Source organism: Callithrix jacchus, chromosome 15 (assembly GCF_049354715.1).
Source record: "Callithrix jacchus isolate 240 chromosome 15, calJac240_pri, whole genome shotgun sequence".
In the NCBI taxonomy this organism is placed as follows: Eukaryota; Metazoa; Chordata; class Mammalia; order Primates; family Cebidae; genus Callithrix; species Callithrix jacchus.
In genome coordinates this window covers 50,747,263-50,757,819 of record NC_133516.1, presented here as the reverse complement: position 1 = coordinate 50,757,819, position 10,557 = coordinate 50,747,263, and the positions used below count along the sequence as shown (strand labels likewise).

Here is a 10,557-nt window from a genome sequence, read left to right as displayed (position 1 = left end):
GTGAAGCCCCCGATGCTAACTTCTAAAGTGATGGAGAATTGTCTTGCCATATTATGTGCAGTCTGAAGGGGTACCCACTGGCCCAAACCCAAAAGCAAATTCTTTCCTAATGACTTTTATTTGTTAACAGTCTTTCTGCCCTTACTGAAGCAAAAGGGAGGCCCTGATCATGGGTGGAGGCCACAGAGAAAGGAGACGGGTTAGATGACATTTCCCTGGACCTGAGCATGCACCCTCTCAGTTCTCTGGAGAGGAGCTGGTGTCAGGATGGGGGCTTGAAGGATGGAGGAACATCCTCATTCACTTTCAAGCCCATGATTCCCATCTCTTGGGGTTAATATCAAACAATTGCCTGTCAAGCTTTCTCTGACCTTCCTTCCTCAGTCCCAACGTCTTTCTCCTTCCTGTGTGCTTTCATAGAGCATGTATTTTATCACACTGTAATGCTTTTTCCTTTAAAAATGCATTTCCCCTTCTTTATAATACAACAGTCATTACATTCTAGACTACTGGGAAAAAGAAAATACCATAATTTCATCATGTAAAAAAACTCATTCTTGGAGCAGGAACCCGCACCCTTTGCTCCTTCCTCAGAATGAATAGAGACCAAAAATCAGATGTTTATGCCCAAGAAAAGCAGGATTTCATTCAGCAGTTCTCCCAGATAGTTAGGATGCTGACTGAGGATGAGATGGGGTACCCAGAGACAGGAGATGCTATTGCCCGGCTCAAGGAAGTCCTGGAGTACAATGCCATTGGAGGAAAAGTAACACTGGGGTTTGATGGTGCTAGTGGTGTTCCAGGAGCTGGTGGAGCCAAGGAAACAGGATGCTGATAGTCTCCAGCGGCCTTGACTGTGGGCTTGTGTGTGGAACTGCTGTAAGCTTTCTTCCTGGTGACAGATGACATCATGGATTCATCTCTCACCTGCCAGGGACAGATCTGCTGGTATCAGAAGCCAGGCATGGGTTTGGATGCCATCAATGATGCTATCCTTCTGGAATCATGGATCTACCCCCTTCTGAAGCTCTACTGCTGGGGGCAGCCCTATTACTTGAACCTGATTGAGCTCTTCCTACAGAGTTCCTATCAGACTGAGATTGGGCAGACCCTGGACCTCATCACACTGCCCAGGGCAATGTGGATCTCAGCAGATTCACTGAAAAGTGGTACAAATCTATTGTCAAGTACAAGATGGAGTTCTACTCCTTCTGCCTTCCTGTAGCTGCAGCCATGTACCTGGCAGGAATTGATGGCAAGAAGGAGCGTGCCAATGCCAAGAAGATCCTGCTGGAGATGGGAGAGTTCTTTCAGATTCAGGATGATTACCTTGACCTCTTTGGGGACCCTAGTGTGACCGGCAAATTTGGCACTGACATCCAGACGACAAATGCAGCTGGCTGGTAGTTCAGTGTCTGCAACAGGCCACTCCAGAACAGTACAGATCCTGAAGGAAAATTACGGGCAGAAGGAGGCCGAGAAGGTGGCCTGGGTGAAGGCATTATATGAGGAGCTGGATCTGCCGGCCATGTTCTTGCAGTATGCGGAAGAGAGTTAAACAGCCAGGTTATGGGTCTCATTGAACAGTACTTAGCGCCCATGCCCCCAGCTGTCTTTCTGAGGCTTGGGTACAAAATCTGTAAGTGGAAACAGTGGATCTAGAGACTGCAAAGGCGGGGAGAGGAGGCTCTCAATAAGTAAATTGTTGTGTAAAAAAAAAAACAAACCACTAATTCTTAGTAGGAGTACCTCCTTTAAAAAAAAATTTAGGATTTTTTTCTGAGGCAGAATCTCACTCAGTTGTACAGGCTCATTGGCATGATCACAGCTCACTGTAACCTTGATCTCCTAGACTTGAGTGATCCTCTCACTATGCATAATTTTTAATTTTTTTCTAGAGATAGGGTCTCATTATGTTGCCCAGGCTGGTCTCGAACTCCGGGGCTTAATTGTTCCTCCCACCATGGCCTCCCAAAGTGCTGGCATTACAGGCATGAACCACTGTGCCCAGGTGAAAATATTTTACTTTTTAGTTAAAAGCTTGTCACTCCAAAAGGGCCACAATCTCTTTGTATTTTAGATGACTAGTGTATAGTAGGTGCCTGGGCAACATTTGCTGAATCTGGCTGGCACAAGCCCAATGTTGATTTTATCTTGCTTTTAAAAAAATTCCCAATTAGTCACATCAAACTTGTCTGGCAACCTCATTAGCCAACTTAAACCAGTGAGGGGAAAAAAGCTTCTCAGATGGAATCCTCTGTCAATCTCAGGCTCTTGATTCTTTTATTCTGACTCTTTAATTCTGTCTCTGCCTTTTTTAAAAAAACACAAACAAAAAAAACTGCTTTATTGAGATATCATTTACATACCATAAAATTCACCCCGTTTAGAGTGTACAGTTCAGTGGTTTCGATATATTGATAGAATTGCGCAGCCATCACCACTACTTAATTTTGGAAAATTGTCTTTACCCCAGAAGAAACCCTATCTATACTAAGAAACTTAATAAGCAGTCACTCTCCATTTCTGCTTTCTCTGACCCCTGGCTACTAGTGTCTTTGCTCTCTTTATAGATTTGCTTATTCTGGACATTTCATGGAAATGAAATCACATGATGTGTACTCTTTTGTAATTTGCTTATTTCATTGAGCAAAATGTTTTCAAGATTCATCTATGTTGGAGAATATATATATATTTTTTGAGGTAAAGTCTCACTCTTTCATCCAGGCTGGAGTGCAGTGGCGCAATCTCGGCTCACTGCAGCCTCTGTCTCTGGGGTTCAAGCGATTCTCCTGTCTCAGCCTTCTGAGTAGCTGAGACTACAGACACACGCCGCCACATCCAGCTAATTTTTTGTATTTTTTCTTTTCTTTTTTTTTATTTAGTAGAGATGGGGTTTCACCCTGTTGGCCAGTGCAGCCTAGAACCCCTGACCTCAAGTTATCTGCCCACCTCAGCCTCCCAAAGTGCGGGGATTACAGGCGTGAGCTGCCACTCCTGGCCTATGTATCAGTTTTTTTTTTTAATGATTTTTTACTGTTGCTCTGCATGTTTCTTCCTGTCTACTTGTCCTTCACATTCTTTGAGAGCTCTCTAACTGCCTTTGTGTTCAGATGGCCTCTGCTATCTGATATTTGTCTTCTTTGTCCAAGCAGTGTGACATCTCCTCTATCCCATTGCTCAGGACTCCAGGATCAAATAACAACCCTATTGGAATTTGCTAGACTCTAAAAAAACTCTGTTTATTTCAGCTTTATGTAATATACACTTCCATAAGGATGTCTAACTATTAGAAAGCAAGTCTATTTGAAGGTAACAGTCTTACACACACACACACACACACACACACACACACACACACACAGAACCATTCCAAAGACTACATAGGCCACTGTGAAAAGACAAATAAAATTTCCAAAAGAATCTGTTTAATACTTTGTTTTTACAAAGTACATCCCTGCAAAAGAATTTTAATTAACTGAAAGAAGGATTGGGAACAACTAGGTTCTAGGAAATAGAAAAGTTATATGATGCTCTAAATTTTCCAGGTTTTATTATAACTGAGAGGAATTGGTTCAAAGTTTATCTGGAGCTTTAAAGTCTAAACCTCAAATCAGTGTCAATTATCTCAACATACACTGCCAAGAAGATCACTCATTATTAATGGGTGGTGAAATGGATCACTGGGAAGTTAAGATAATTCTTTGTCATGAGTTTTGTCTCTAAGTACAATTGAGTTGTTTTTCTAACTATATTTTAGAGGTCTAGAATATTTCTGTATCTAATCAACTAATCACATTTTCCTCTGCGTGTTATTAAGGCATTCATTAGCCTTCAATAGCACTGCAGAAGTTGGCTTTGGTTTAAAATTGTGCCCATGGTAGGAATATTTCCATAAACCACTTAAAACATTAGTAAGCTGTGCTCTTCTCCCCCTCCCCAGAATTTATTTAATCTCATTAAACCTAAAAATGAGTCAAAGCAGTGGGTAGCATTTTCTTTCTTTTTTTTTTTTTGTGATGAATCAAAACATGAAAGAAGAATGCAAGCATTAAGAGTAATGAACATTGGATGCATTCTCTAGTCTAACTGTTCAGACTTAAAGCAATATAATATACTTAGATGTCATTATCTAAAATACTTATGATGGGATTGTTTTTCCTCGATAAGAAATTAATTGGTAATAAATCTGTATTAGAGGGAAGTAAAAACAGACTGTGCCAACTTAATTTGGCTTCAGGGATAAGAAAGAAGCAGATGTTGGAATTAGCACTTTAGATATTAACCCTCCAAATCAGAATCTGGAGACAAGATTGGTTGTGGAATTTTTCATGGGAACTGGTAGATTCATGCATTTGAGGTCCATAGCTTTGATTACATTTTGGGACCTCTGAAATTTATAGAAAATTGCACTTAGAAATAGGACTTGTAATTTAAAATTTTCTTAACACCATCGAGTTCACAAATGTGCATATTATTTGTCAGTAGGGGGCATTCCAATCTTCTTTCTCTGGATTATGTCAATTTCGGCAGTATACATGCTGCCAAAGTGAGCACTAATAGCAAAAGCTCAGGATTCAAGTGAGATGGGTTTTAGCATTCTTGTAAAATAATTATGTTGCCATATGCAAGTTGTCTAACTTCTATGACATTAGTTTTCTCATCAGTAGAATGGGAACCATTGGTAGCTGCCCTGCATGCTTGACAAGGTGGAAAGTACTCTGGAAAGTTAAAAGCACTATTAAAAAAAATTGTATATGTTAAGTCAGAAAACTATGACTTACACCACTGAGATAGTAAATATTACAGATCCAAACCCCAACATATCAGCTAGCTTTTCTCTAAGAACATTCCTTAGAAATTTTTCCTAATAAAACAATCAAAGGAATATATGAAGATATTCATTAAAGTATTACCAATGATGGTGAAGTATTGGGAGTAATCTAAATATCCAACAAAAACAGATTGTCGAAATAGATTATGTTATGGCTATAGAAAGGAAAACTATACCTCTATGAAATTTCACAACATATAATCCACAAAAAATTCCAGACTACAAAACAGTATTTTATTATATAACCTCAACTTTTGGTTTGGTTGAAATAAAATATATAGGAAAAATTGGAGATAGATAAAACATTAATGATTAGTTCTGAGTGGATGAAGCATGATTGACTTTTTATTTTGAGAGTGATTTTCTGTATATTTGAAGTTTTCTGTATCAAACACATATAACTCTTTTATTAGAAATATATACATGTATGTGTGTGTAATATATCCTGGTCTCATTGATTCCCAACTGGGGCTAATTTTGAGCTCCCATCTGCACCCCCAGTGAATGTTTGCTGCTGGTATCTAGTCGGAAGAGACCAGGGATACTGCTGAACAACCTTCAGTGCACAGTAAAGAATTATCTAGCCAAAATGTCAGTAGCACTGAGGTTGAGAACCCTGAGCATTTTCTCTTAGGTTAGACCTCTGTTGTTGATCTCACAAACAGGTGCTGAAGGGCTGAGGGAGATTTGTCCACAGTGGTCTTCTCTCCAGGTGATGCTCACCCCCATCTGACTTTCTTCTCTTCAAACTGTCTTCTCTTGCACCTAGCCCATGGAGTCTGTACGTTGTCTAGAGCTAGAGGGGAGGCTATTTTCCCCAATCTGTTGTTCAGGGTGTGCTGTGGCTTTTTGATATTCAAAAGCCTGGCTTCTGGGGCTCAGAAACCCTTTCAAAACTATTATCTCTGGTGTGGGTTTCAGCAGCCTATTTTGAAACTCATAAGCCATGGCTTTGTCTCTTTGTTCTCTGAGTTTTGCTTTGGTATTTTTTCCCCTAGGGCTGTAAGCATACTGTCTAGCTGCTGCAATTTGTTGAGTGCAAGAAGGAAAGAAGGGTCATGGAGTAAAAGGAAGTATAAGGGAATATTTAAAAAATCATCTCAGTGCATTTATTTATTATTTAAAATGTATGTCAGTGTGTGCTAATAACCTTAAAAAACAAGGTGCTGACTTAATGAATCACACTTAACATTTTTGTTGCTGTTAAGAATCTTATGAAAATGTTAGAATGTTTTGAATTCACTAGGGGCAAAATTAACTCAATTTGGAACCTTGTTTATCAAGACTGGGTGGAAGTGTCACCATATTTAACCTGATACTCACTTTTTTTTAAAGAGACAAAAGTCTTGCTCTGTCCCCTAGGCTAGACTATAGTTGCCCAATCATAGCTCACTGCAGCCTCAAACTCCTGGGCTAAAGTTATCCTCCTGCATCAGCCTCCTGAGTAGCTGGGACTACAGGTACCTGCCACGATGCCTGGCTAGTTTTTAAATTTCTTGTAAAGACAGGGTCTCATTATTTTTCCCAGGCTGGTCTTGAATTGCTGGCCTCAAGTGATCCTCATGCCTTGGCCTCCCAGAATGTTGAGAATACAGGCATGAGCCGATACTCACTTTTGACATTCTCCAGGTCCCATCTCATTCTCTTTAGTCTGGTCTTTCAGGCTTGTTGCAAGAAATGTTTACAGATTCAAATGGCTAAGGAAGATTAACTTTTTCAGACTTGGCACCCTACAAGGGTAATGGAACATGAGCATGGCAGGAAAATGGCCAAATCCTAGAATACAAAGTACTTGAGTTTCCTTCCATCTCATGACACCTAGAAACATGGTCACTGTGACCTCTGCAAACTCTACCCCAATATCTCTTCTGTTGACAGAATACTATAGCAGTCAGTGTTCTTCAGAGAAATAGAACCAATAGGACATATATATATATCTATGTATAAAGAAATACATATGAATATAAATTATACATAGATTATCTATAAATATAAATTATATATAAATAAATTAAAATATAAATTATATAAAGTAGATATAAATATTATATATAAATAAATACAAATATACATTATTTATAGATATAACAAACATGATATTTGTTGTAAGGTATTCTCTCATGCAGTTACAGAAGCTGAGGCTCCATGATCTGCCATCTACAAGCCAGAGACTCAGGAAAACCAGAGGTGAAGGTCAAAAGCCTGAGAGCTCCATAATTGTTGGTGTAGATTCCAGTCCAAAGCTAAAGACCTGAGAACCAGGAGAGCTGAAGCAGGAGAATATCGGTGTCTCAGCTTAAACAGTGAGCCAGAGAATGAATTCAAACTTCCTCTGCCTTTTTGTTCTATTCGGGGCCTCGGTGAATTGGGTGATACCCTTTTGCACTGGGGAGGGCTGTCTGTGTTTTATTTAGTTTATCTATTCAAGTATCAATCTCTTTCAGAAATACCTTCACAGACATACCCAGCCATAATGTTTAACCAGACATATGAGCATGCTGTGGCTCAGTTAATTCAACACATACAATTGATCATTACTAGTATATAATGTGCACACAGCGAGTGCCCAATAGATGAGGCTATTAAATAATTCCTTAACTGTGTACTTTCACTTGACAGCCTCACAGCCTCATTCCCTCCTTTGGCTTCAATGAGTACCTCTGAGAGTCTAAGCCGATGATTTCCAAATCCATGTCTCCAGCCAGATCTCTACCACTCAAGGTTCTGAGGCAACTTGGAGTAGGGGAAAAGCATTCTCTACTTAGAGACTTTCTAGCTTGAAGAAAGTCACATTAAGAAACATCAAATATGTTCTTTGAGCCTCAGTTTATTCACTGGTAAAAATGGAGAAAGTAAATACCTTCTAATGGAGTTACTACAAAGAGAAAATAAGACAATGTGCGTAAAATCACTAAATAGGTCAGCCTTTTCTTACCTGGACTTTCAACCCAAACACAAAATTTTCAGGTACTGAAACTCCTAGTAAATTGAGTCAGCTACTTCCTGCATATCTCTTTTGTAGGCACTGTGGTCTCAGAATCAATGTTTCTCTCTGCCTTGACCTCCATCTCTGTAGACTGGCTTCTTCATAGCTACAATTGCACATTGTCCACAATTGTCTGTCATGTCTTCTACTTTACTGTGACATTTAGTTCACTGCCCCAACAAAATGGCTCAGTCTCTAGGGTTCCCATTTTCAAATTCCAGGAGGAAAAATCTGTTTGGCCCATGCCACTTTTCAAGCCAGGCCACAAAAAACAGAGGCATTGGATAGATGAACTGTATTTGGCTTAGGAACTCAAACCTAATCTAATTAGCTATTGCCACATGGGTTGGGTAATACAGAATATGATTAATTGTTCAATTAGGGCAGTGGGTAGGGCAGATTCCTGCAGTAGGCATTATTGTCCAACGTTCTTTCTTTTCTAGGAATTTATAACCATGTAATTATGATGGGGCTGCCATTCACCCCCTTGGCCCAACGTGGGCATGAGCATGGGCATGGACTTGTGAAATATGCTGGACTAGATTTTTTAAAAATTGAAGTCAGAGGAGAATTCTTCTTGTCTTTGGGGTCACGTGGCTGGAAGGGAATAAGCTGAGATTATTGAAGAACATCTTCCTGGCTTTTTGGAAGTAGCCTCTTCTTAGTAAAAGAAAATGAGGCCAATTATTAAGAAAAAAAAAAGCCAAGAGATGGGGAAGACATACATATACATACATTCCTTCCCTGAGTACTAATATCCAATTACACTTCTGGAACTTCTTAGTTCTGTCAGCAGATAGCTGTCCCTTTTGGCCTCTGCCGGTTGTGTTGGGTTTCTGTCACCTGCAACCAAGGGTTTTGGCTAGGATGCTTTCTCGGGAGACGCTTGGCAGCAGGCAAATCTCTAGTACTGCATCCAGCTTGAAATCCATGGGATTTGAGGTCTATGGATAGATTCAGCTTCCCTGGTAAGTAAGTCCCTGATCGAGAGTATTCCAAATGTCAGATGTCCAAGTGAAGCCACTTAAGTCCTACTTTAACATTCATGACCTTTTACTAAATAATGTTGTTCCAAGGTAGAGGCAAAACACTCAAGTCCAAAAATAAAAGTCAAATGGCATGTGGGTTTTTTCGCATGTGTTAGAATACCATAGATAGAAAAAAAAACCTGGAATAAAACTCAACACTTATTTTTCTGTTTTCTCCAAAACTTTGCACTAGAATTCTAGGAGAGTAGATAGGCAGGTAATGAATGACAGCACAGTTTCTCCTTCCACCTTTATTTTGTCACAACATCAACTGGGAAGAGACAAACACAGCATGGCCAGAACCCAAGTTCCAAAGATATTTAACTGTCGGCACATTTTTGCCACCATCCTCACTAGATTAAGCCGTTTCAGGGGAAGCTGAATTGGTGAACAGATAAGGAAGAAATTCTCAGTATACATCATCATTCAGTGTGAGGCAGAGTGGGTGCCCCTTAAGGTTGCAGAGCTAGAGAGAAAAGAGAACATTAAGGATGGAGTCAGGCTAGGCTCATGGCATGATATGAAGGCACAACAAACCCTGTGTTTCATTCTCATTGGCCATTCTGCCAATGGAGTCACTCCTATTTTCATAAATATCAGCCCCCTTCGGATTGTGTTATGCCCCAACTTTCTAATTTTGCCATTTGCTTAAATGATTATTTCAGTATTTTTCTTTAATTGAAATCACCTTTGAATTTAGCCTCATACCAAATAGTAACACCCATGAAACCACAGGTTTGATGTTCTCATTTAGCTTTTTCCTAATGTACATTATAACAATTGAAAAGTTCTGCATTTCACATAAATTTATTTTGCAACCCATCTGTGGAATAAAAACCATATTTTGGAGAATCCTGGGTTAACATATTGTTTCTTGTGTTACCACATGGACATGCCACAAATGTGGGAGGGATAATGGTTAGAAGCTTTATTTATATCTGGAAATCATTAGCAGATTTGATATGGTCATCTGTTAGAGTCTAGAAGGTGACCATACAGAGAACCAGTAAATCTTGATGGAGCAGAGAGGGCTTAGAGAAACAATAATTTCTTTCTTTTTCTTTTTCTTGAGATGGAGTCTCTCTCTGTTTCCCAAGCTGGAGTGTGGTGGTTCAGTCTCAACAAATTGCAACTCCTGCCTGCTAGGTTCAAGGGATTCTCCTGCCTCAGCCTCCCAAGTAACTGGGACCACAAGCATGTGCCACCATGTCTGGCTAATTTTTGTTTTTTTCAAGTAGAGATAGGGTTTCACTGTGTTGGCCAAGCTGCTCCCAAACTCCTGACCTCAAGTGATCTGTCCTCACTGGCCTCCCATAGTTCTGGGATTATAGGCATGAGCCACTGCACCTGGCCTGGGAAAACAATAATTTTTTGTTTATTATCTTTTTTCCTTGCTACACTGGTAGTCCTGTAAGAGTGTCATCTGTATCTATCTTGTTCACTAATGGGGACTTGTAGGTAGCAGAGAGACTGGTGCATAGTAGGCACTCATTAAATATTTGTTGGAGGAAGAAGGTATGAACTGAATAAAGCATCTCACTCAGGACATTGTGGTATATATTTGTAAGTTCTTTGAGGTCTAGGATTATTATATATATATATATAATTGCACTTTAGGTTCTGGGGTACGTGTGCAGAACATGCATGATTGTTGCATAGGTACATACATGGCAATGTGGTTTGCTCCCTCCATCCTCCCATCACCTATA

At 39.8% G+C, this 10,557-nt stretch overlaps 1 pseudogene; it reads left to right on the top strand.

The window, feature by feature from the left end:
- The first annotated feature begins 473 nt into the window (after positions 1 to 473).
- Positions 474 to 1,760, top strand: LOC144579558 (farnesyl pyrophosphate synthase pseudogene; annotated as a pseudogene).
- The last annotated feature ends 8,797 nt before the right edge of the window (positions 1,761 to 10,557 follow it).